The 3,522-nt window shown below is 41.6% G+C and overlaps 1 non-coding gene across 1 annotated transcript; it reads right to left on the bottom strand.

Moving 5' to 3' along the window:
- Window positions 1-671: 671 nt before the first annotated feature.
- On the bottom strand, window positions 672-744 carry Trnam-cau (transfer RNA methionine (anticodon CAU)). The gene has a single exon. It is a non-coding gene; the product is annotated as a tRNA-Met (tRNA).
- Between the last annotated feature and the right edge of the window lie 2,778 nt (window positions 745-3,522).

Here is a 3,522-nt window from a genome sequence, read left to right as displayed (position 1 = left end):
TGTTTCCGGTTATCCAAATAGCTACTATATGATACGAGACTGATATAGATTCTGTAGCTGTTTGATTGCTATTTTTGTTACTAAATAGCTGCAATGCCCTATGGCCCTACTTAGTTTTTTTTCGTGAGTTTGGGAGAATTTCTATTTACAACCACTGTATCAAATGTTTGGTTAATTTCAACAATCCGTGTGCCAAAATGTTTGAGATTTATGTTCTCCATGATTATTTTTTAAAGTTATCCCTTCAAAATGCACCACATATTTTCAGCTATGATCCGTAAAGGACCATTTAGAGTGTGCGGAAAAAGGCGGCGGCATTAATCTTCAACCACCATGATTAGAGTAAGAAATGTTTTCAAACATTCACATTCTACTACATTATTACTCTAAAAATTCTCGGATCACTACCAAAAGATCTGTAATTCCTTATATCTTTGATTTTTCCTGTATTAAGTTTCATCCAAATATACGCGTTCACAACAGGTTAGATGCAAAAAAATAGACAAAAGACAACGCCGACAAAAACATATTTCCTTCCTTGACGAAGGGAATGAACAACATGACTAACAGCAGTTTTCTGTATTGATATAAAGGATAATAAATGTGCTGTCGAAATTTCTACTTTGGAAAAAAAAAGAAGAAGAAGAAGGAAAAAAAAAGATGTAGCCGCCTGCCCCGTGTGAGGATCGAACTCACGACCTTCAGATTATGAGACTGACGCGCTGCCTACTGCGCTAACGAGGCCGCTGACTACAAGCGCCAAAATATGTTATTTATTTGTTCTTTAAAATAAATTGATACACGCACGCGCAGTTTGTCAAAGTACACGCTATCTTGCAGCGGTGCATCATACTAACATGATTTTCAGTGTTTGGGACTAAATGAAGTGAGGAGCGTATTAAGCCACGCTGGCTATGACATCTCCTTGTCTAAGTGTCCAGCAGATTTTTCAAGCCACCTGGGATTCTGAGAGACTTTGTAATAAAGGAAGTTGCTTGGTAAGGTAACTTGCGGGGGTTTGCACCACTTTCAGTTAAAGTGAATGGGTATAGGCTTAGGTAGACGATACTTTTTGTGAATGATAACGTTAGTAGTGGTTTGCTGCTGCGTCCAGTGTAGCGGTCCGGTGTACAGTCCGAACGCGAACCGTATACGAGAACCGTATTCAATCGGGCGCTGCGGATGCTGCAACTGGGTAATAAGGTCAATTAGTGTTTTGTACGTGGGGTTATTGGACATAGAATTCAACCATAAAATGTGAATTATTTTTGGCCTTATTTTTAATTTAAAAATCTACAGATGTAGTTCACTTATTGATAACTCATGTTGTGTAAAATTTCGTTCCTCCAATGATCTATTGTCCAATTGATTGTCATTGATGTCTGATGATTTTTCTTGATTCAGTCAATGGTAAAGTTAAATCATAACAGTAACACTTAACAGGTCAACAGTGCTGAGTGATACTCTATCCAGAGTTTTTCAGCGTATTCATCCAGATCCAGATCCAGTTTCCATAATGATGAGTTGAATATTGGTAAAGTTTACGGCAAAATCGTGAAATAGGCCCCACCGCAGTGCGCGTGCACCCGTGCGATGCTATGCTGTGGAAATCGGCCCCACCGCCGTATGCATCTCGCGTAAACCCCGTTTGGTGGGGCCGTATTCACGAGTATTATACTGTGGAAGAAAGCCCCACCGCCGTGCTTATCTACCGATGAACGCCACACGGTGGGGCTGAATTCACGAGTATAAACAGGCGAGCCGCCGTAGTATTTGTACGGATACGCAGTGGTGGGGCCTATTTCACGAGTATGCCAAGTTTACCGTCAATTTACTTAAGGTACCGTAGATTAAAGTGCGTATCAAAAGAAAAGAAAAAAATGGTAGATCAAAATCCTGGGGTGGTATTCTGAGGTCGTAATTAAGTCTGTAATTAACTTCGTGATTAAGTCGTGAAGTTAATAGGCGTTTAATCATGGGCAAAATCGGTATTCTGAGGACGTAATTAAGGTATGATTAAGTCCCCTGTAATTATCTTACATGTAGGTCCCTCCCATCTAATTGTTATTCCATCCAATCAGACGCGTTGTTAGAAGCCAAAATGATGATTACACGCGCAAATATGCCCTCAATGCGCGCTCCTGCACACCCCCTGTAATTACAACCCAAGAGCTCCGTGCGCACACTCCGGTATTTGATTACAACCCCTCACCTATGCACGCGAAGATCTCAACCTCTTTGCTCATATAGAATGACAAAATTCCTTGAAGATCGGCTATATTTCTTTTTTTCTCTGAATTCTACGGATACCATGATAATAAGATTCAACCGCTCCTCGGTTACCGAAGACGGTAAGCATCGTTGTGGCAGAGGAAACGCGATGTAATGCGTGATATCGGAGTAGTTAATGGCACTCTTTGGTATCATTAAGTTTTCCATTAACTTTCATACTTAATTACACCCTCAGAATACCGATTCGTAATTAACTCTGTGATTTATACATGTAAGTCCTCTCAGAGGTGCACGCGCATTGATACGTGCAAACGCGTAGGTCCTTCCCTCCAAAATGCTTGTTGCTATGGTAATTAATATACCCCCTACTTAATCATGCTCTCAGAATACCAATTCGGTAATTAAGTGCTAATCAGACACTTAATTAGCTCTCAGAATACGGCCCCAGGCAATTGTGCACTTTACGGCCCTATATTATCGGTACCTTATTCGCCGTATGCCAAGGTGATATCCCGTGAACCACCAAGCACTGAGCAGCTGGCCAGCTTTTCTTGCTGTATGGAACGCCGTTTGGCAAGTGATAAGGTCACTAAAAGCCCGCCTCACTCACTGCGCTTCTGCGGAGCGGACACATCAATCGAACGCTTAACGATCGCGTGAACCAACCACGCTGGACGACGAGGCTTGCGTGTGTGTGAGTGTGTGTGTGTGTCCATGTAATGGCTGCCCGTAAATCGGTAGCTACATGTATACACACATCGCACGGCGTCTGGTTGGGCTCGGGAAACAGTATTGTAGGCCTGGACGAAATAAACACTAACAGACTGACGAATCGGGATAAGATTTTGGGGTTTTTTTATCATAATTTCACAGAATAATTTTGCCAAGGCCGCGAGTGGACTTGTATGTCCTCTGAAATAGGTTAATTAGTTTGACTGTTAGTTTGACTTTGACTGTTTCTCTGTTATGTACATTGTTGGTTGTCTTGTTTAGTTTTGTTCAGTAATCTCATTTGGTATGTATATCTGATATTCTTTGTCTATACAGGGACACGGCTTGCAGTACCGGCAGTTCTAAGCAGATGATTTCAGGCTGCAAGGTGCAAGTGCAAAAGGAGGGGAGCAAGGAAGATCTGGTGTAACAATATCTGCAGTGTTGATGAGGGAATAAAGAAAAAAAAGATAGCAGGCAATTTGGAAGTGGTCTGAACACTGCTGCATTTGACTATTAAAGGGACAGGACCGTTCATACATTGACTAGCAAGAGAATATCTGTAGACCCGAGATAGAA

This window comes from Diadema antillarum, unplaced genomic scaffold (genome assembly GCF_040938485.1).
Source record: "Diadema antillarum isolate AM-2024a unplaced genomic scaffold, OU_Dant_1.0 seq00000780_RagTag, whole genome shotgun sequence".
Taxonomy (NCBI): Eukaryota; Metazoa; Echinodermata; class Echinoidea; order Diadematoida; family Diadematidae; genus Diadema; species Diadema antillarum.
Note: the sequence above shows the minus strand (reverse complement) of the source record. Positions and strands in the feature narration are given on the sequence as shown.